The sequence below is a fragment of the Dreissena polymorpha genome, chromosome 4, assembly GCF_020536995.1.
Source record: "Dreissena polymorpha isolate Duluth1 chromosome 4, UMN_Dpol_1.0, whole genome shotgun sequence".
Lineage (NCBI taxonomy): Eukaryota > Metazoa > Mollusca > Bivalvia > Myida > Dreissenidae > Dreissena > Dreissena polymorpha.
The window spans coordinates 124,323,836-124,348,337 of record NC_068358.1 but is presented as its reverse complement, the minus strand read 5'-3'; the positions used below and the strand labels follow the sequence as shown (position 1 = coordinate 124,348,337).

General features: G+C 33.8%; 2 protein-coding genes across 5 annotated transcripts in view; both read right to left on the bottom strand.

Moving 5' to 3' along the window:
- The window catches only part of LOC127875882 (uncharacterized), a 223,695-nt gene that overhangs the window by 35,554 nt on the left and 163,639 nt on the right, over window positions 1-24,502 (bottom strand). The window lies entirely within an intron of this gene.
- The window catches only part of LOC127875883 (uncharacterized), a 158,863-nt gene that overhangs the window by 34,581 nt on the left and 99,780 nt on the right, over window positions 1-24,502 (bottom strand). Inside the window, exon 1 of one of the 4 annotated variants that reach the window (XM_052420629.1) lies at window positions 13,539-13,614. The exons of 2 other annotated variants lie outside the window; for them this stretch is intronic. The gene's annotated coding sequence lies outside the window, so the exon portion shown is untranslated. Of the gene's footprint in view, window positions 1-2,154; window positions 2,225-13,538; window positions 13,615-24,502 lie in introns of those variants that run through there. One more of the 4 variants, XM_052420630.1, reaches the window with a different exon arrangement.

Below are 24,502 nucleotides of genomic sequence, written 5' to 3'. Positions count from 1 at the left end.
GGGGATTCTAATGGCAGAGATGATTTCTGAATTGGGTTCCAGTGTGACGTTAACGGTATTTTGGCTATCATAAATTAATGTAGGATGAAACTTTAAATACAATATTTATCCCAATGCCCTTTATCGTTTCAAAAGGACTTAAATTATAATGTATTAAGGTATATGCTAAACGCCTTAACACTCTTACGCTGCCTTCATCAACACGTATTTATTTACCTGATTTTTCAAAATCTCGTTAAATTGTCTATTATTTTTCAGCACCGATGCGGGATAAAATAACTTTAATAACTCCAGAATATCTTACAAAATGTTCCAAATAAGATATATTTGCTTTTAAAACGCAACGCATTGGTCTAACAGTCTACGAACAGCTGTAGTATACTTGTACGAGAAAAAAGATTGTGAAATGTTATATAAATATATCATACATTTGTAACTAGGAAATCGAATTTTCATATTGTGGATACACCACACCACTTACATGTGAGCATATAGTGAACCAATCACGCATATAATACCGATTTGTAATATTTCAAAACCTGCATGCATATTTAAAGTCAATATTACTGTCATTGTTTTGATGAAAGTGTAGTATACATAACACTGGAAAGATATTTTAAAGTGGATGTATATATTATAAGAATTTAAAAAGTTACATATTTAACGTTCAGACTATGGATCCAGATATGAAGTGAATGGCTTAATTGAACGTTTGTCGATAATTAAAGAGATGAGTATGACGCAATACGGACTTTACACCGCCAAGTTGAAGTATTGAATGAGCAACTGAAACGAGTGACACGTCCGCACGCTTTGATGCAGTCCTTCACGTAGACCGAACAGTTACCTAAAAGAATGTGATATTGTCTGCTGTTTGCCAGGGGTTTCAACCAACTCATCGACATAGATCGATCATGTGTAATCCATACCGTCTAGGACTGTGCCCTTTGTCACCGGCCTTTACCAACGTCAAAAGTGTCACAGGCGCTTAATGGTTGTTACGAATTATTTAGTAAGTCCATGCGAGTGTTATTTGAAAAAAAAGTAACTTCACCGATCGAAAAAGATCTACACAATTAGAACCGAGTTTGAAAGTCACCTTGATCCACATATCATTCAATCTCGCAAAGACGATTTAAGAATTTCTTTGAAATGAGCGTGAACTTTCTTAACACTGTGTTACAATGCCAAGTAAGCATCTGAGCTCAAAGTAATTAGCTTTAAACAATAATATAGTTTTTTTTCATGCGTTGGTCAGTTGTACGCACTACCGTACAAGACGTTAAAAATGCTAAAGGCGCTCACCTAAGGTCCTTAGTAAAATAAGGAACACTGTTTCTAGTGATTTTGAGAACCTTCGGCAAATATTTTTTTAAAATAAAAAACGAACACATAAGAACTTTCTTATTGTCAAACGCGACTAAAATAGTCTGTTTTAATTTTCCGCAGCGATATCTATTTAAACGACACACAAACACTAACTTGGTACATGAATATGCGTCGAAAATATTGCACCGCAAAAAGAGCATTTTGAATCTTGTTAAATCTACGTTACCAGACCACATCTAGCGTTTAACATTTGGCTATTGCTATAAGAACCATTGATTATTAAATGTTTAAACTTTATTTTTCAAAATATTGTACGAAATATTTGTTGATTTTGAGGGTTTATGGCTTTTCATAAAATAAAATTGACCACTTGTTTGATATCAGAGCAAATACTATCGAACATAAAAAAACCCATCTCGTGCCAAATGCCATCAGAATGCGGTTGCACATAGTTTTTCACGTACACCATGCCATTAACATGGATAATCTTTGTTTATATTTTCGTCGTGGTAGGGATTGGACATTCCTTCACCAGGTTTGTGTTTGAATTAGCTATAAATGCATTAGACCAAATATTTTGAACACTAAAAACTGACTCTCAAATCAACAGTAACTTACAACCGAACTTAAATACTAGAATAGTTTCCAACGTCTTGGAGCTGAAATTAAACCTGCAGTCAATAAACTGACCAAGTCATTCGCAACTAGGCGTAATCACATTTTGTGTTGTTTCATGATTCAGTGCAAGTATTACGTTTAAATACGATAATAACATAAACAAACTAGAAAAGTTTCAAGATATGAATTGTGTTAAAAACTGCTTACCCACATACGCCACCACAGGTTCATCTATTTATCAAAGTATTACCTTGAACAATAACAAATGTCATCGAACGCTGGCCCGAAGACGAAGCACTCGTTTTATTCAAACGATAACTAGTAAAGATATTTGTAATCCAAATAATTACTTTTATGATTGTATTCAAACATCTTTAAAGCATTACTTGAAATGATGATATGATCTTTCTTTTTTAAGTAAAAAAAGATAAAAGCCTTCAACTTAAGTTTAAAAGCCCATTTTGAATATGTGATAAACCGTCTTAAGTGCTTGAGCGAGATAACGATATTGAATCAACTATACAAGTGCTCTAACAGATTTACATATATCTATCAAATTGCAATTATTTTGCAACACAATGCTTTAAGTTCACAACAAGTGCGTTATATACTAGTTTAAAAAAAGAACATTCCATACACCGTTGATGCCTACAGTAAAGCTTCACTCAATCGGTACTTGCGATAACCACTATGACAATCTTTTAGGTCGATGTTTGTTTTTGGTAACAAGTTGTCCGTACATTTAATGCACGTGTGCTTTCATACAATTTAAAGATGTTAGTCAAGCCCTTATCATTAATCACTATTACTTAAAAAGGACAGACGTTTAGGTTGTGTGTCCCATTTTGACACACACAAAATGTTACAAGTTACAAATCAGCAAAGTGCATGTTTTTAATCTCTAATTATGTGGTTGTTATGTCCTGCTGGTTGATAAAGAATTTGTCAACAGCACTTCATGACTTGACTCGAAACAAATATTGACCCGAATTTATCAACCGATGCTGATAATAATTATTAAAAATAAAGCATATTCTTCAAAATGGAATATTGTTGGTCTACTTGAATGTTAAGTCAAGCATGGATGTTAAAAGTTATTTAAACATTATTCTTTGTTAAAAACAATATGTTAATGACAGCAGCGACTTATAAGCCTGTGTATCTAAAAACTCTGTACTTGTTCAAGCCCATACGTAGTTCTTTATTTGAAAGTTTTAGAATTCGTGGATGCTAACGAGCAACGGAGACGTCTTTATGATGCTCACAGTTATTAATGTCATCATATTTAATTACTTATAATTAACTCCTTCCCTCACTTCACATGCAATATTCTGCATAATCGTACGGTTGTGTATGAATTGATGACGCAAATGCTATCAGGAAACAAAACACCGGTGAGCGGAAATGATAAAATTTAAATGCACGAAACTGAACTGAGAAAACATTCTTCGTGTGGTTGAAGGGCCTTTCCAATACTGATTAATAATTGATCTTTCCTCAGTATACAATTGTAAAGTGAGTCCTAAATAACAAGTTAACGGATAAACTTAAATAAATTAACTTTTCTTTATTTTAACAATTGTCTTCAATTAAGTTTTTTTTCGGAGGTGTGCGGTAAAAGCAACGAATAGCACGTCTGTGTTGGGTTGTAACATCGTGGAATGTATGTGTCTTTCACAGTACATTCATTCCGTTTGATAGTCGTGTTCACTAGGCAACACAGTTATTGTCATGTTTAAGCTGTTCCTGAAATCGTTATATAGAAAGTAACACATCTACAATTCTTTTCTTTTGAGCTTGGTAAACACATGCGTTTAAATCTTTAGACATTAAAAAATGTGTTTGCCAAACAAAAGGAATATGACTATAACCCTAAAAAACATGCGATGCTAATATACTAGTTGGATATAGCGAGCTATTATAAAATAAAATATGGGATGAGTCTTTTCCAGATAAACAAACTAAAATAAAAATAAAAATAGCAACATGGTTAATAATGATTTTTTTCCCCATAAAATTAACCTTTTTACAAAAAAGATGCTAGCCTTTTACAAAACATGTATTTCTAGTTTTCGTTCTTTTGGTGTTGAATGCACCGTTTGCAAATGGTTTCTTTGATTTAAATACACATACAATCGTTCCCAAACACTTCCCTTACAAACTGGTATTTGTAATGCTCGGCAAACTTCTGTACCCCGTCAGATGTCATTTGCATGCAGATGTACACGTACACAGTGCATAAACCCATTGACAGAGCATTATGGACTTATCTATGTTTGCTCTCGTCTTGTGAGGCATTGAACTTTCCTTTACGGGTTTCTTCTAATATGTATTCGATAAAAGATACCTTTCCGAATGAAAGGCCAATTTGTGTGTTTTATTCACCAGAAAGAGATTTATATTCCGAAATATACTTCATTTTATAACCGATTTCTTTCGAATAATGCAAGCATCTGGATAAGCCGCTAAAAGTCATATACGATTTAATGTCTTAAGATTTGTTCTTACGGCTGAATAAAATCTGATAATATACTCCCGGTCGTGCGTTAGTTGCTTTTTGCGTTGTTTCATTATTTTGAGTGCAATAATATTTAGTATAATTATTACAATTCATGAACGATCTCAAGAATCCACATTGTCACTTTACCTTGATACCTGATCGCGCTCTTCAAAACATCTCTGTGATATTTTATCATTCTTAACACATTAAAATAACTAAATTAATTAATTTTCCATGTCAATGTAGAAGAAAGTAACGTTTTCAGCCTTAATGAAACGTCATTAATATTCATTCAATCTAAACGCATGATTGATTTTAACTACTTTTAATGTGCAGACATTAAAGAACGAAGGTCAATCGCTTTTGAATTGTGTATAATACCTTCTCATTTGTTTGAATGAGATCGATCCGAAGGCATTACGCGTGCACACTTGATTTCTTTAAAACACAATTATATACATGTATATTATACTATTAAAAACGCATTTTATACATTGAAAATTGTTATTCATTTTTGTTAATCAAACATCGTTTTAATATTTTCATTGAAGTTAAAGTTATCATTGTTAATGTCATTATGCATCAGCGATCATCAACGCAATTCAGATAAGATACAAAAAAGATTGGCATTATTTTACAAATGACGTAACATACATCGGTGTCGGCTACAGTAATTACCCACAATCTTGACATTCACTTAAGCAATCGTTAAAGTCAATGTGGCATTTGTGTCGTGAGATTCACCTTGGCTCATTACGTCGGTAATTTGCACCAACATGTTTGGAAAGACAGTTAATATGGCCGTCTTTCCACTCACTTCAATAGTTAGTTTAAACATGTTTATTTCAAACAATGCACATTTGTTTACATAGAATTACAACAATGTTTATAATACGTACATGTTCGAATAGGATAGGAACGAAAGACAAATTGTGCCAGTCTAAATCAAATTGTTGTCGTGACTGGCAATGTGGAATTGATTAGTCTATACGGAATTCGTAACGTCGTTCATACTTTATGTCACAATCAATTCGGTTGTGAAACAAAAACGTTAATCGACGTATGAATTATTGTTGAAGCCCAGGGTGTATATTCCGAACTTACTACACGATGTATGACAATGAAGATTTTAACGCTTTATTTAATGAACGTGGGGTCCGATGATGGGAAGAATACTTTCGGTAACAAGTAATGTTCCCTCTATACTTCCCATCAATGCGGTTGAATAGAAATGGTACAAACAATTAAATATAAACGTATAGTTATAATAAAAAACCAATATAAATAAATAGGCATGAGTTTAGCAACAATGCACCAAATCAGATTGCAATCGTTGTTCATATGTTGTTTTGCTTCTCAACTTGAAAGAAAGGATAGTAAACCCAGAGGCAGCAGGGACCAACTGACGATATTTCCCGGAGAGTGACAGGGACTCAGGTATTATTATGACGAGTTATACCCACTAGTAAAATGAAATTTAAATGACCAATGTCAATGTTGTACTGACTGTTCAGTATAAGTAAGGTAATGGTAAAATGATTGATTCATACTTGTAAAAATAACTTTAAACGACAAAAACATTATTAAATATTAAATAAATATTATATTTGCACGAACATGTATGACCTACAAACAGCGAACTTTCATTTTATGTCTAGACTGTTACATTAGCGTTTAGGAAATCACAACACTTTATTGCCGTAAGCATTTACGAATCGTAATCACACTTAATTGTGGTTTAACGTTTTTTAACGTAACGTCAAACGTGCGACCCATTGACTGCCTTGTACGAACATTTTAAAATGTCTAACTCTCTGGCGATTGGCTAGAGGATTAAAGGTCTTTCCATAAATATTTTCTTCATTATCATCCTTCATGAGTACGTGACATGGTGGATATGATGTAATGCACGATAACATGCCTAGCTTCACATTTAACCTAGCAATAATAGTATTCGTGTTTCCAGTTTTGTTGTAAAATGCACATGATGTTAAAAAAACGTCACCGTAAAAGCGGAAACGGCGAGACTAGGAAATAAATTCAGTAAAGTTCAAGTGATAAATGGACAATATTACTTTTCAGTAACAATACTAGGAAAACAAATTAACATAACGTCGATCAACTTATATACGTTTACTAATAAAAATAGGTAAAATATACTATGTGATACGTATTTATGGGCATTACTTAACACCCAATTAATGCGTATGTATAAAACGACAACTTATTGTGTTCACTGCCCGGCGTCGTTGAAAAGGTTAAAAATGCTTACATTTTGTTTATTTCTAACTTTATGAGGATTAAAGCAAATAATATTACTAGGTTGAACATCAAAGGACATGCAATTGAAAAACTATTGAATGCGCATCCATTACTGATCAGTTGTAAGACTTTAAAATCAATAAACTCAATATTGATACTTAAAGTAAAGAATTGTACTGACATAACACTGTGACCTGATCAAGTTTTGCTATAAAGTAAATAACATGGTTATGTACCGGAACCTATAAAAAAGGTTAAAATGAATCCATAGTGATGAAATTCAATTTCACGCGTACACAATGCAGTTTAGGTATTATATGTTTGCCCTAAATATCTTAACTATTTCCGCAAATTTTAGTAAAAACATTCGTTTATAATTCGTTATCTTTTTGTAAATCATAAATGTGGCAGGTGTAAAATTGTTTAAAATAAAATCTTAGTTGGCTGCAAAAGTCTATACCGACAACCGGTTGAATAAAACTACTTATACTATAATTTTAAATATTTGCAGTGATTTTGAACGGTTATGGTTGTATAATTTACCCATACCCTTGCCCGAAATTCCTCACACGTGTCTGCACTTGGTTATACTAAATAATGCATGCAATAATGTCATAAATGTTTGTTTTGTTTTTACGTTGACATAATATCAAGTGCTTAATGAATTATTCCAAGTAAGTGTTATTTCGTTGATTAAAGGATATGCACCTATCAGACCAAGTATACATACCAACTTTGGATTATATTATATTGTATGAATAATATGTCGTATGGCCACCTGTAGTGCTTCATAGGTGGGTGCCGCATTTGATAAACAGCTCCAGAGATTATTGTAATGGGCTAATAAAATGGTGAATGAACACAGCACAGATCGAGTTTCAAGTGAGTTTAACAGAGTTACGTTACGATACAGGAGCAGTAACAGATGATAGATTAACCAATTAGCTTACAACAGTGATCTAGCTCCTGGGGAACATAACATGCAAAAACAGCGAACTGGTTGGATTAATATAATGTGTAAAATATCCAACAGTAAATGGTTCATTTTTCTAACGACCTCATTAACAACGAATTGACTGCTAGTTACATTAAAATTTCGGGAGCATACGGGTTTGAGTGTTTCTTTAGCATTAGATACGCAAAGGGCATCGGCGCATTCAGATACCTGTGAAGTCTTCCAGAACGGTTCTGGTGCTTCAATAGCATACGTGTATGATAAACTGGATTGCCGATGGCAAGAAGGGTTTAAAATGAGTTCGAATAAATAGCATTTTCTGTTCATACCAGTGCGAACAAACCGTGTTTTAGTATCGTTTATCGGAATTGTCAGAGCTCGGGTTTTAATCCTAACGGAAACGCGTTTCAAGATAATTGCCCTTAAGCTGTTGTTTGATTGCAAGGTTTACATTTCATTCTCTGGTTGAATACAATGACTCTTAACATTTAAATGTAGCCATTCATTGTCAGCAAAGTGCAATTCTCGCATAATTAATGAAAGAACACGAATACGCATTAAAACACCGTGACACTGATGTTGACCAATTAGTTGAACACACATATCTGTATGGCTGTGGTAAGACACTTGCGTAGCATTACGTCCAATTTCTTTAATTGAAATACAAATTCAAGACAGTGTCTTGCCTCACTCTTATTCTCTCAACACCGTGTGTTTCATGACGTGTGATTGATCTCGATAACACGATGTGGTTTCTATAACGCGGTTATAACGTGATGTGGTGGCGCATGACAATTAAAGGCCAATCTTCGTACCTTCCTAACAATAAAACCAGGAAAACTATCGTATTGTTTTGTTTTATTTATTATTGTGGTGTAGGCGAAACAAGTATGACAACATTGAACAATATATAACGTCATTTTAACAAGGAGTGATATCGTCGATCTCCGGCATATATGCTGTCTTGTATAGAAACTTAACTTAAACCAGAACTTTATTGACATACTCAAATCATTAAAGGGATATTCGATTGAGCGCGGCTTGTCGAGATTCCATTAAACAGCGCGATATCCCTTCAGCTATTAAACAATCTGCATTAATATTTACTTAAAGGGACCTTTTCACGTTTTGGTAAATTGACAATATATTTTTTTCAGATTCGCAAATTTTCGTTGCAGTTATGATATTTGTGAGAAAACATTAACACTGAACATTGTATTTAGTTATGGAGTGAATTTTTATCAGTCCTTCGTCTCGTCAGTCCGCACCGTAACGTCTGTCCGGGAGTTTAATGTGCTCACTAAAAGTAACATTTAACAATTCGCAGTAGTCATGTTTGAATATTTTCTAATAGTTTATTTACATTCATAAACGATAAGTTTAAAAAATAGCATTATCTTAGATTCAAAATGAAATGTTGGCCATGTTCTTTCTAGACCGGTGGTATCATTACTTTAATATAAATGACCATATCCATATTTGTGCATACCTGTTTTAAGGTTCATGATTCACTTTATCAAATGCTGTATAAGTCATTTATTTCAGAAAGTTTCATTCAAACGATTGCAAAATCGAACATTTTGTAATTTCCAATCATAAAGTATTTATAGAACACAAAAATGCGAATATCAACACACCTAGAGTTAACAAACACCCAAATAAACAACCAATCATAAGCGTCGGACCAATTGGAACCAATGAACATGACATAGTTCATTTAGGAGAGCTTCATCTAGCCATTAATTTGACAAAATATCGATGATGTATACACTAAACAACTACACACTTAACTATATATCGACTCAATAACAAAATTGAGCTTACATGTTGAAGCTAAAAACATAATTGCCCAGATCTAGCTTGGAATTGCATATGGTGTGTTTTAAGTTGAGCTAATGGTCAATTATAGTAGGTCAGGGTCACTGCAACTTAATGAAGACAAATTGTTTTGGCTAAACATGTTAAACGTCTACCCGGCGATTCATATCTAGAACGCCATGGAATAACTATAAAGGTGCAATACACGCAGATATAACGAGATGAACGTAAAGGGGACTTAGAACAGACGTATTACTGCCCCCCCCCCTTGAAAAATAGAACATTAATTCAAAGAGGCGCGTAGACTCTCCGGAAACTCCTTTGCTTTGCCAGTACGACTATAGGGTTATAAACAGTCGATTGATTTAAGTATTCGTCTTAGAGACAGCAAGAATTAAATGTTAACAAGATCACGACCTAAATAACGTTCCAATGCAACATACCATTCTTATCCTGAAGCAACAGAAAAATGATCACCGACTTACTGAAGTGATGATACACAGAAGAAAGTGAACAACAGTGCAAATAATATGCTGGGTTAGATTTTAACTCGGAGAAGAAGTGCCTTAGAAATGCTTCAAGAGCAATTTACAAACGCCCCGCCAACGAATCACCAATAATGCATTAAAATACTAAACAATCAATCGAACCCTGTACAAAGCTTCCAAAGCTACTCTATGCCATCTGGCTCGTGTAACCGCGTGCGACAGAATGACGTTTTTCTTCAGATTTTCACCACATAGTTTGACTCGTGTGAAGTCTGAAAAGCAATCGTACATGAGAACCAAGGTGACGTGATAAAGTACGATACCACACTTGGAGATTAGATTTTCAATAGCATAGCGCCATTTAAATGGCTGTGTTTTAATGGCGTAAGGACATATATGGTGAAGTTACTTTGTAAGAACCTTACATATGAACAGCCTAGCAACAATTATTGAGACAGACAACCGTGCAAAAAGCGTTCATTAGTCTATACCTGCGTTGGCAATAGTTTTTATAAAACTACGTAGCAGACGTCCAAGTCAGCCAGTCTTATTGTAGAGGTATATGTTCGACTCCAAAGCATAATACAATTTTGTCTCAAAAAACCAACGAATGCATCGCTTGCTTGCCATTACGACATTGAACATAACGCTCCTCTTTGTTAATGACAAACGCAGTGAATACGCTGGACCTTTAACAAGATTAATAGCGATTAACAGACAGGGCATTAAATTGGGGATTTAATGTTGTTTTGATGCAAAGGTCGAATAGAGTCTTAGAAGACACAGCATAAACGAAGTGTGGACGACGTGACGAATGAGAGTGAACAGAAAAAAACAATATAAATGTATTGCGACACAACAACAACCGTGAGGCGACAAGGCGAACGCGACCACTTTAAAAACAAAACATCTGAATAGAATACTGCATTGTGAAAAAACGAATGACGAAATATTTATTTAAAAAAACAATAGTTTGGAGCTATATTAATGTTTATTTTTGTTAACGAACCTTAGGCATTTATATACTTTCCCGAATCGATGCTAATAAAGTGAATACTCTGCCGATAGTATTCAGAATAATTTCATAAATACATATTTGTTCTACTTAAAAAGTGTTTCGCTAAACGTTTATCAACATTCCCCATGGCCTAGTTAAAGGACAAACAAGCTCAGTGTGTTGCGTGTGTTTTTACACCAGCGATACGTAAAGATAGATGCAGGCGCAGTAACAGATGATGTATAAACCATACCACTAAAAATATTTATCTAGCACCTGATGTTCATGTTATGAAAAAACAGTGCACTGTATGGTTTGCGTAATGAGAATTTGAAATATTTCCAACAGTGCATGGTTCAACGGTAATACTCGTACTTCAAAGTAATATGACTGCTGGTAACATAAAAACTGCTGTGGCACAAGAGTCTATGTGATTGTTTCACATCAGATATGCACATAGCACCGGGTCATTGAGATTCCAGTGCAGTGTTCCAGAACGGTTATGGTGCCGTTATGATCAACAGGAGCTTTGTACCCAGCTGGGATTTCAATAAGACTCTCATAATTGCATAGCAGGTTTAATGTAATTTTGAGTAAGAAGCTCTTGTTAAACACGCAAGATGGCAGGAAAATACAGCTTTTAGAAGATTTCTCAGTAACAAAGCATTCTGTATTTACCAAATGTTGGGATGAAGCATTCATTATATCCAATAGGTGGACCCTAGTATTTTTTTAGAAAGCACTTGTGCTCGGATAATATCTTATATTACAATTTGCTTTCAAGCTGCTTCGACATTTGCGTTTCTTTAAGACGTCTAAAAGGTTTTGGATCCTAAATGCCTGTCCCGTTTAATAGCGTTTCATAACATGCGATGAAATGATGTTTATTCTTATTTAACGTAAAGAAACAGGACAACATTTGATCTGAGCTGTCAACTATCACATCCGGGATTAATACTAATGCCGTTGCAATTGTTCTTTATATCATACGTGAATAGGCCATAGAATAAGCAAACATGATATGCTTATTATGCCTATTGACATAAATCTGATTGTGAAACTTTTCATATACAATTTATTAAGTCATAAACGGTCTTATCAATTGAGGTGTTGATCAAACCAAATTGACATAAATACATACATATATTTTACGTATTTGTAACCATTGTTAGTATAATAATTTGTATATTAAAACCTCAAACTTGGATTGTGGAGCGCAAAAATACAGCATTTAAATATTTGTGTTGCTGTGGTACTTCTATATCGAAAATTTACTTCAATTACGTTATACATATTTAGTAAACTACCTTGCGTTATTATAAATTTACACTTTCAATTATTAAAATAATTTCCTTCCTTTTCATGAGCTGACGTTTCACCATTTGAATAAGACAATGTTAGTATTTTATAAGCAACTAAGGGCCTGAGAGCTACATTTAATTCATTTACATAACTAGAAGGTTCACTTTTTAATATAGTAGTTCTTTTGCGATATATTTTAAATAATTATATTTATTTGTGACAAAAGTATTCTAAATCAAGATATGGTTACATGTGTACATTTGCAAAACTATAAACGTATCGCCTTATATTAGAAACAATTTATGGTTTATTTGCCAGTGTAGTGCTTTTGCTGTTACCTCTTCATTGTATTGACGCTAGTCATGTGAAGTTAACTGAAGTAAAAGCACATGGTATTTGTTTTAACAATGAAAACTGTAACTAAATAATCGATCACTGCGAAATGTAAGAGCACAATTATACACCTGTGAGACATAGAGGCGAGCACATACGCATTAAGTCGCACTTTTACAAACTGTCTTTCAAATTGAACACAACCCTTTAGTTATGTTTTGTTATTTAATTCACACTTAAATTCAGTTGAGATATGGTGCAGCTTTCAAAGTTCATCATCAGTTGGTCTTAACAAGTGTGTCTAAATGTCAACAAATATATTTACATGTTATGTTTCCTGTTATAACGATACCTTTTTGTGGATACACATGGTTTGTATTTTCTTGTTGGAAATTCAATACCAATCGATTCGCAAAACCGCTGCATCTGCCATTGTTAATATTTGAATTTTCGAATGTTAAGTCACTTGATGATGCAACATCGATGTTCAATCAATATTAGCTACAGAGGGAATTATGTAATAAAACGACTCGGTCAGTGTTGTAGTAAATTGCTATTATTATACTGCGTTTAACGGCCATGAAGTTCATTTAAAAAACAATAAATAATAATAATTCAACTAAATTTATAAAAATTATTTAGTATTTAAAAATAATGTATTATTTAAATATTAATGAAAGCTGAACCCCACGTTCAATGGTCTTTTGAGATGTCATACTATAGTATATCGATGTGTACCAATTCGATACCTTACTATTCGATACGATACTGTACGATAAGGAGTGCATACGTTATACGTTATATTGAAAAAAGACACCAATAAAAATTACTCATGTTCACATTGAACACGATCAACTATTGTTTGTACCATTAACTCATACATTAACAAATCATACATACAAAGGCAAATATAGTAGAATTATTTGCAAGACTAACCTTGTGCAGTTGTTGTGGACTAAGATCCCTTTGTTGCATACAGACGTTTACTACACACTTGTGTTTTATCAAAAAAACATGTACTGGAAAGATGATGTAAGAAGGCAAAGACACATGCAATATATGGGTTATTGGCAGTTGGAGGCCGGTCAAAACAAATACACACAAACATTTGACTTTAACACATGTTTTACTTTAAAGCGACTCGCATGTTTGTATGCAACACCATGCCATGTTAGAACAAGGTGAAACTTGTTGGAAACCTACGTGTCAAAATTGTAACGGACACTGCCGCTGATCTCCGCTTATTGTAAAAAAGCGCAACATAATATGGAATTTTCTGGTTAAATGCGAGTTTATTCTACATTAAGTTTTTTTTATGGCGTATTACAGTATTGAAATGCCCGAAGGCGAGTAACATAGCTCGTGGGCTTGCACTTTAAATCATAGCCGTACATGTCTCCTCAATCAGAAGTCTCGAATTTATAAGCGATATCGAAGAATGAAGTTTGTACAGTATAACCGAAAAATGCACCATTTATGGAGCAAATTAAAATTAATTATTTTTATACCTGAAAACTTCAAGAGAAATGATACGGTTGTTAGTGTTTGTCCTTGCCCTTGGTCCGATCTTCTAAGACGCTTATGATCTGGACCTGTATTTCTGGTATGAAAATCTCTGTTTAACTACTTAGTCAGATTGTATAATGTTGCTGTCATGCGCTCATTCCTTAAATAGCTATGAGATATTTGTGTTATAATACAGTTCAATAGGGCGTCACAAAGAGCATGTTGACCTTTAGTTATATACAGCTGTTGTTTCTCCAAAAGGCTGCAACTTGCAAAAAAAACAAACCTCCTACCCGTATTTCGCTTATTTCGGTGCAAGTTGTTTTTTTATCCAAATATGTGCTGTTGTTTTTTTTAACTCGCGGGTTTCTTACGACAGCAGATTCAGAGAAGATTTACTCATGGGAAGCAGATCATCTGAAACTTTTCCTTGGTATGAACATGTGTATTATTCAAGCGTATATATATATATATATATATATATATATATATATATATATATATATATATATAATATGACAACTAACCTTAAATTATATTTAAATATACTTTATACTAAAAGTTAGGTTAAACATATTGTAGACATGCTGTAACATCTTTAACAGGCCTTAAATATCGCATAATCCAAGCATGAAAAGGTCAGGTATTTTAGGACTATCGGTATGCAATCTAGACAATCTAACTCAAATGTTCCATTCATACTGTTTGCGATTGTACGCTATGTTTTGTAAACACGAAATATTGCATCATACGTGCGATGTGTTGCATCATCATCGCGGCGTGCGTTGATCGATCGTTGTACTAACTGTTGGGAGTTATATTACCGGCTATAGTAATCCGCATGCGGTACACTGTTGGCATATCAAGCGTGACAGATCTATTGGCAAACGACCGCCGATGATGCAATGAGAACAACCTTGTGCTACATAAAGCCCAAACGTGAGCATAACTGCAGTTCATAATCAAAGCGCCAAAAGCACTCGAGTTGTTCACTATTGCGTAACATTAAATACTGCTCTTTGTTAACATTTAATAAGAGATTTGTAAGTACAAAGTGTGTATGTAACACAACAGATTTGGTTGTTTGTTAATGCAAATATAAGGACTCCGCCGAGGATATATGCGTTATAATGAGCTGAAGTCAAGAATGTCAAACGCAAATGTAGATTATGTGTTAGCAAAGGTTTTAGCAAGAATAGCATCCTATTTAAGTTATATAAATTACTTAGTCCACATATTACCAATAGTTTAGTTTGTATGACTATGATTATATAACAGCCACTTATCGTATGTTATTTGCAATAACAAAATAAATATGTCGAACCAAACACTAGTTTTGTTTGGTTCGAGCGGAAATAAAATCGAAAAGGATTGCGATTAAACGGACATCCTTTTTATCCCCTTCCTGGATATTCATCATCATCATCTTAAATTATACGAGAAACAACACTTTCATGGTAATAGTTGCTCTAACCGTCATAACCACCACCATCAACATCATGTACACAATTAACAACATTTTCATAACCGTTATCATCAACGGACAGCAGCACTTAAAAATGATTGATGTTTTTATCTGAATGTTAATTTTGTAAATCCTTATAGGGTTAAAATATCCCGGAATATCAAACCATCAAACGATTTCTCATTACCAAAATACCATTTGTTATTTTGCTGAAATGACGTTGCAACGTCAAATGACGTCACGAAATGTAAACAACATTCTGGATTTATCATTATGTTTGCGTAAATATTTATTTAATGTGCTCATTTAAAAGCATGTGATAAAAAAGATCTGACACGAGTTTTCAAGTCATACCATATTTTATTAAACTCGCCCAGGAAATTCGTTAGTAAGCAGGCCAAAGGCTCGCTTACTAACAAAATCCTAAACTCGTTTAATAAAATATGGTATGATATGAAAACTCGTGTCAGATCCTATATTTATGACAAATAATCTATAAATGTTATCGAACAATTAGGTATAGAGGCTGTTGACCTCAACTGAATTCGAAGTATGGACCTTTGAGAGCACATCCTTAGTCCTTAACAATTGTCTGACCCAAAACAAAGTTCGAGAATAAATCCCTTGAAAATAACATTACTTCTCAAAATCAACGAATAGTTCGCAAAATATTACGTAACATAAAGTCAACCCATAAACAAATCAGTGTTCCTTATATCTATAGCGAACAGTTCAACGCTAGATGTGGTATGGAAACATAAATTAAACGAGATACAAAATGCTCGTTTTTTGTGGCACAATAAATTTTATTAAAATTTCCCGCAACGATATCTATTCATATGACACATGTACATCACTAATATGGCACATGAACATGGGTTGAATATATTGTCCGGCAAAATACAAAAAAGAGCAATTGTATCTTGTTAACCAGACCACATCTAGCGTTGAAATTTTGGCAATGGCTATAAAGAACATTGATTGTTTATGTGTTAACTTTATTTTTCAAAATATGGTATGGAAAATTCGTTGGTTTAGTGTTAATGGGCTTTTAAAAGTGAATTTCATTCTTGCTTATTACGGTACTTGTGCTGTTAACAAATAGCTATCATAGTTAGCCATTGATACATAGATGCATTAACTATAAAGTGACGCAGATATAGCATGTGTTGGTTTGAAGTTATGTCGTTTCCACAATTATTATTGTGTAAATCGAACTGCTTTATTTTGATTGATTTATTAAGTCGTTGAAACGCGGAAGTTCTCGTCAAACGAACTTGTAAGTTAATTATGTATTTAATTGCAACTTAAAATGAATTCATACGTCGTTATCAATAATTGTTTATCTCGTTGTTAGATCTATTGTATAAATTAATTCATTTGGGTTTACGAAGTAAAATTCTTAATTTAATTAAATCGATGTATAACGCCCGCCATCAAAAGTTAAACATGGGAATATGTTGATCGACAGCTTTGAATGCATGCTTAGTGTAAGACAGGGTGTATGGTTTTTGCAATTTTTGTTTTCATTGTATGTTAATCACTTGGAAGCTGAATTTAACGCGAACGGCATTATATATCGGTGTCATATCTTTTTAAACGTTATTGTACGCCGAATATATGATAATGTTTGGAAGTAATGCTGAATAATTACAAAACGGCTTGGATCTATAATACGATTACTGTCACAAATGTAAACTTGTTGTAAATACTGAAAAGTCCAAAATAAAGATTTTTGTAAGGGCAGTAACCCCTTTACCAATACATTTAATAATAACGACAAAACAACCATTGATATTGTAATTCGATTCAACCATATTGACATTTTATTCACAACTGCTGGTTCATTTAGTGACGCAGAAAACACTTTTGCAGGAGATGCTTTAAAATTTATTTTTACACTGAATACAATCTTTGTACAAATTTACCAACATGCCAATTCGTCATAAACTACATGTATGTCTTTTTGATAAACGCACAACTTCAATTCATAACTACGGAAGCGAAGTGTAGGTTCTTTTCAAAGACTTATTTATTGAAAGGGTTCATTTGCAATAGTGTAAGCAAATACTTCGCGTTACAAGATGCATTCAAAACGAGTTTGTATATGGTGAACTTGGACGCCTGAACTTTAAGAATTCGAAACGAAAATGATACATATGTAAACATTTCTTAAATTGTGCTCCTCATTATGCGTGATCAATTACAAATTGGTCTAATTATGTAAGACATGTTCATGTAAAACTACCCAAATGCATTGAACAGTTCATATTAAGTTTCCCAAACCATTCATTTCAATTAAACATATATTTAAGCGAAAGGAGAAAATGTTCGAACTTCTATTTATTTAAGCGGTCATAATTTGTAGTTGTTTGCTCGCGAACAACTAATGTTACTGCCATAAAATTTAAGTCGGTCAACTCTTAACTACGCTAAGAACGTTAACCACCGCATCTGCCTGTGCACACAGATTAGCCTGTTAATACTTCCCCACTGGTACCCTACAGACAGTGTGTGTGTGTTCGTAATCAATAGTGTTTAACAGCTTGTGCGAAGACATTGGCCAGTTTGTATATATTGGCTGCGTTCAGGGAAAACGGGGTTTAATGCATGTCAAATAAGTGGTGTCCTGTGCACACTGATTAGCCTGTGCAGTGCGTACATGCTAATCAAGGACGACACTTTCTGATTTTATGGTAGTTTTCGTTTAAAGAGAGTCTCTGGTACTGTGATGACAATAAATGCATATGCAGTAAGCCCTGTTTTCCCAAAATGAAGCTTAAATTATATGTTCTATTAATGATTTGAAAAAAAAGATAAAAGTGATAATAACTTCAAAGTAACATCGATGACAAGGCAAATAAACAAAATCACTTTAAATCAAATAGCCAATGAGTTCTAATTTTTTACCATGTGGAATTATTTTTAAGAAAACATCTGAAAGAGGCCTTTTCAAAGTTTGTCATTAGATGGTTAATATTGTTAAATGTGAACATTGGATATTAAAAGCTCCATTAAAAAAAGAATAAAATTAAAGAAACAAAAAAGTTACCCTTAACTGGGCTCGAACCACTGACCCCAGGAATAAAAGGCTATCGTTTAGACCACTCGGCCATCCGTGCTCATGCAATAAGAGATGTATTTTACTTTATATAAGCAATCCTCGTAGTATGATAAAATATAACGACAACAACAGAACTCTCCAGATTATTAAATCGTTTAATTTTGTCAATTTACCAAAACGTGAAAAGGTCCCTTTTATGTTTTCAGACTTGCAAATTGAATGATTTCAATAAACAGTCAGATCTTACATCATGAATAACTTTCAAGTTTAGTTATTGCCAGTTTGCCTGGGGCCAGTAGATTTAAGCCCAGGAAACTATATTTCAAAAGTTGTCTACAGTTGGGCTAAAAAGCACGGCAACTTGCTTTGTCAAAGCTTGAAACAACTCAATCCAAATATACATGGAATACAAATTGGCGACTTTGCATATATTAGGCCTAGGATATGATTCAATTCCGGCTCACAACAAGACGTGGTGCATTAAGTCTATCATGTCGGCAAAATTGTTGCTCAATAATTTAAAGAAAATAAATAAATAAATAGATACACATAACAAAACATGTACATGATTCTAGGCTTGTTATTCTTTAGCAAGGCAACCAAAATTCTAAAGATGGTTGCCAGTACATGAACCAATTGCGAAAAAAAGAGACGTATTGTTGTTATTTTGTCTAAGTTATCTCTTTAACGTAAATATGAGGATAAACAGTGCACCTACATCTCGTCCTGTGCTTAAAGAACCCTCTTTATTCATTTGAATTGGTTGGGTTCATTTCAAACTGATATATAAATATATAGAAAAAGCTATAACATAATTTTGAAAACTCAGTTGCGTCTAAGATTATGCAATAGGGAACAACTTCAGTGCCTTCAGCGCTTTCATTATGGTTACTCGTAGTACTTTGAAAAGAAATAAACTCAAAACGTGAGCATTATTTATTTGGGCCTTGACATTATTATTCTAAAAAGTGCTGGTCTAAAATTACCATTTCTTTATACTACATTTCGAATGATGCTGTCGCAAATCACTATGCCGATGAAGTATCCGCGCCATAATTATACTGGACACGTTTATGCCATAACAAATACATGATTGATCATATGTTTATCGGATATGCCGCATTTAAACTTGGTAAAGTGAAATAAAAATATCATATTTTTCATTCTATTAATATTGGTTAAACCTACATATTTTACAGTAAAGAATGTTCATGTTTCGTTCAACAATTTATAATACATAATGACAGCATTATATAACCTGAATGCGTTTGCTAGAACTGTTCCACTTGCATTATTCTGCGCCGTGCTCTATCCTCTTATTATTGGCGTCGCTCTGGAGAGCGGCGACTAGTATGTAATGCTTTTTTTCGCTAATGGGAGGAGAAGTTATTTTACGGATCAATGTATATATTTTTGTTTTAAGAATATCTTGCATAGTGGTGATGTTTTGTTTAAATTAATGTAAATAAGTACTGCATTTGTGCCTATTACATTTATTACAACATTTATTGCCAATAATGCAAAGCTAATTGTTTAAATTAATAACTGATCCACAACTGATCACAGGGGAAAGATCACAGGGACTGGGCAAATACGCGAAACTTTCTGGTTTTGTATAAAAACAAAACATAATCAAAATATATTTATTTTGTGGTTTTCTAAATTGCTTATTTAGTGGAGAATCAATGTAGTACGATTTTTGACGACCTATCGCGCAAGCAAGTTTTTTGGAAGGCGTAGTGGTACGTAAACGTACAATGTATTAGTTTATTAATTGACATATAATAACGATCGCTTAAAACAACTTTACCAAATAGCAGTACATAAATGATGTCAGCCGGAATAGCTCAGTTGGGAGAGCGTTAGACTGAAGTTGTTTACGCAACAATCATTTAAAGGCATCGGTTCAATCCCGGGTTCCGGCAAGAACGGAACAGTTCGGCGGCTGACAATTTTTTTCAGTCAGGTTAATAAATATAATAAAGCTTTATTTTATGTAGACATTTTAAAATCAATTTTACTACAATTGGACATTTTTATTAAAATATATGGATGCCGCGTGGTGACAACGTTAATTAAAATTTATTACGTCACTTAAATATCTCATAAAAAATACAGGTGTTTTTATTTTAACAAATAAATGCAAACAACACATCTATTATTCATGTCTAACTACTATCCCTACCACATATAGAGCGCGAAGCGCGACACGTATTTTTGATTGTAACAATGAGTTGCGATAAAGGAAGCAGCCGCTTATCAAGGAGGAGCTGTGTCCCAGCAACCCGTTTCCCTATAGTCAAGCACTCCTCTGAGTTGTTTTTTTAAGAACTAAATATAGAGCGCGAAGCGCGACACGTATTATTATCCAGGTGGTATAGGCCCTTTAGCATTATCCGACCATTACGTCCATAGTTATCTTCCTTAGAAGTTGAGAAATTTTGAAATCGTTGTTCGAAGTCCAAAGTTTTCATCCGATTGTTCCCAAACTTGCACAGGTTTTTTTTATCAATGAGGACCCAAACCAATTTCTATATGAGCAATATCGGACCATAAACTGCTTGGTTAGGTGATTATGTGAACATTTTTCATCAGATTCTTTCCCAACTTCATATCAATGAGCATTTTTACCTCATTTAAAATGTGAAACATCGGATCGGAACAATAAGTCCAGAATTATTTCTATTAAATTAGACAAAATAAACAATTTCCACTTGTTTTAAAGATTTCACAACTTTTGTCTGAATCTTTCCAAACTTGTTAAGTGTTTTTATATCATTATTACTCGAACCCTATTGAAAATGATGAATATCGGAGCAATAAATCTATTATGATCTTTTACTGAATTTCAAAGTATTGTGAAATGCAGCTTCTTTATGCAATTTACAGTTTTCATTCTTTTTTTTTTCAAACTTTTACAGTGTTTTCATATCAATGAGAACTCAACCCCTATCGTAAATGAGCAACGTAAGAATAAGTTCAAAAACATCTCCCCTTGAAGTTTAGAAAAATATGAAATTACGATTACAAGATGAAGCAGATTTTTTAAAACCTACACAGTTCTGTTCCATTAATGAAAACTGCACACGGATGCCAGTAAAAAAAGGAAACCAATTTAAATAAAATGAACTATGAAATATTTGGGGGTTACAACACAAAATCATAGATACTGGTTATTTGGGGGTTATAACACAACATCATAAATAATGGTTATATTGGGGTTATAACACAAAATTATAGATAATGGTTATACCTGTATCTTTTTCTATTTTGTTTAAAATAATCGGCCAATATATTAATATTTACAATAGAAAAAAAATCGTTCCATGTAACTTCATTAAGTGCCTTTTACACTGAAATTCCCGACGCCCTTTGATGCTTTGCATCAATACTTATCTTGTATGTAAAATTGCAATACAATGGAATTCATTAAAATTAGTATGAATTTCGAAACAAAGATTTGGAAAGATAATTCAGTCGAAAAACAGATTAATTTCTTGTGGTTTCAAAAACAAAGAAAATGTATTTACGTTTTATTTGACACAGCACCCAATAAACAGTCCATGTACAGTTCTTTTAGGGAACCCGAAATATGTACCATTGGCTAATAATGTGTCGCGAAATCATATCAATTAGACATATAGGTAGACCAACTGATGATTGACGGTTCATTAAGAAAATAACCTTGTAAGGACAATCAATTAAACGTGTTAAGGACCAAAACATGTGTCAGTAAATAAATGAAGTTTGGGAAAGTTTACGGGTCGATGCAACATGTGCATATAATAACACGGACGGAAAGAGGGTCCGAACATCGCAAAAACATCCACACGCTGCACCGACCTTAAATAATGATCTCACGTTTGATTTAAAATATTCTCTCAATAACATAAATTGCACATGCGATAAAAAGCACACGGGTATTTTTGACGTTCTTGTTCAAGATTTCTATACAAGAAAGCCATTGAAACAAAGCCGCAAACGGGTGGTATTTAACATTGTATTGTAATATGTAATAGATATGAAATTATCAATTAAATCTACTTACATATGTTTTATTAACTCCAGATACTTGCTAGCAATCCATTGTTTGTCACAATTCAGTAATTCCAATCCAAAAATACGCTCCATGTTTGTTTACTATGACGCTGTCAGCCAGCTGTGTAGGAATACGACCTTCATTTTCAATTGCACAATATAATTTGTTATTCCTAACTATTGTTCCCTAAAATTAATGGCTTTCACTTGTATTATTAATCTAAGGATGCATTTGTGTATTGCATTTTGGTAAAGTTATGTTCCAGTTGCAAATGCTTTGGAACTATTTTGTTAGGCGTAGAAAGCCTATGCATCATATAGTTTCATGTTTCCATTGTATTATTAAAATGTTTAACAGAATTTAAATGCAGAACATTTCTGCCTGATATTATGTATTAATGTTATGTGTTTTAATACAAATTGCTTTTTATAATGTAACAACTCATATTATTGACTTACTTTGTTGATTTAGGATTCCGAAATGCTGTTTAGGAAAATGGCTCTTTGTAAACTTGTTTTATTGGTTAAGGAATTCCTAAGTGCACGTTGATTGGTTGGGACGCCTAAGTTTCGGAATCCTAAAGCATCTTCACTATAAATAGCGCGCAGCATCACGGATTCTTCACCTCGGTCAATGACTCAAAATCCACGTCATTAAAAAGTCGGAAACCTACCAGCTTAAGTTAAAACCATCATAATGGTAGGGAATAGTTCTGTAAACTCTTAAGTAATCTTTTAAGTTATTAAATGTTAATAAAGTAACAGTGATGCTGCGTACCTTCATCATACTTATAGTTATTTATTTGTAAACCAAACTTCTTAAGTCGCGTTCTACGATTTGAATAGATTTGTTAAACCTTAACTCGGTCGTTTGTTCTATCCTGACAACTTAGAAGTGTCTAAGTATTACAATTGTTGTCAGAAGCGCGGTTTATTTTTAAATAATTTTCCGAGTGATACGAACCCAGCCTAACGTTAGAAAGAAAAACAAACACATTGATATTAAAGCAGTTTAAATTTATTCAATCACACAAATCAGTAAACCGAGGTCACACTCAACTATTACTACGTGCAACTACAACTAATACATTATCTACGCCACATAAAAGATGGTATCCCCAGACCCTGATATCTCATTTAATCTTCGTTCAAATGATGACACTTCAGACAACATAAACACAGAAAATCAGCACCATGAGATTGACGAAAATGATACTCAAAACCATCGCCCTTCAGTTGATCGACACATACCCGATGACGATCGTTTTGTCAATGTGACAGGCGATGCAGAACACTATTTCTCTTCAAACAATAACAGTTCACACACACATTGTGAAACACAACTTAGTAGACCACGATTCGAACATCGAGGTAACTTTGCACCCCCTGCAATTCCAGTAGTTCATCCTTCATTGATAAGGCCAGATATTTATGAGGGCTCCAGTGACTTTGAAGCATACATGTCACATTTTGAGGACTGTGCAGAGCTCTCTGGATGGGATGATAAATCCAAATGTCTTGTCTTGGCCAGCTGCCTACGTGGCTCTGCAAGGTCATTCTACATGAGCTTGCCCCAATCTGAAAAAAGGGATTATTTTCTGCTCTGTAGAAGACTTACTTCGCGCTTCAGTAACAGCAAGCATCAAAATCATTGGCTTTTGAAGTTCGAAAGCCGACGCAGGCAAAGTGGTGAATCAATTGCAGCTCTAGCGGATGACCTACGCCAGTTGGCCCAGAGAGCCTACCAAGACCTGGACATACATTCCCAAGAGCGCCTTGCACTCAATCAACTTTATAAACAGGTTTCACCCGATATGCAGTGTCGGT